This window comes from Sesamum indicum, linkage group LG6 (assembly GCF_000512975.1).
Source record: "Sesamum indicum cultivar Zhongzhi No. 13 linkage group LG6, S_indicum_v1.0, whole genome shotgun sequence".
Lineage (NCBI taxonomy): Eukaryota > Viridiplantae > Streptophyta > Magnoliopsida > Lamiales > Pedaliaceae > Sesamum > Sesamum indicum.
Window position 1 is genome coordinate 22336147 of NC_026150.1, and position 367 is coordinate 22336513.

The following is a 367-nucleotide window of genomic DNA, read 5'->3' on the forward strand; positions in this document are numbered from 1 at the left end:
ATATAATGTTCAGATCATTTACGGGGTGATTCGAGTACAACTCATTGTGTCTTCTTATAAAATAAGTGTATGGACAAAAATTCGAATCAATTTTTTAATAGTAAAAATTCATATATAATTATGATAATTTATTTCCATTTACTTTGAGTTTTGATGGGAATTGCGATGACGACATTAAAAAAAATATTATTGGCTATAATATTAATGATATGGTTGAAAATTATAATAAATAATTATTAATACCCACAGTTAAATAAAATTGATGTAAAAAATTTAACTTTTTCGTCATGAAAAAAATTATTTGTCACAACTAAAAAAATCATAGTAAAAATATTTACCATAACTTTTTTTTAGCCAAAAAAATATA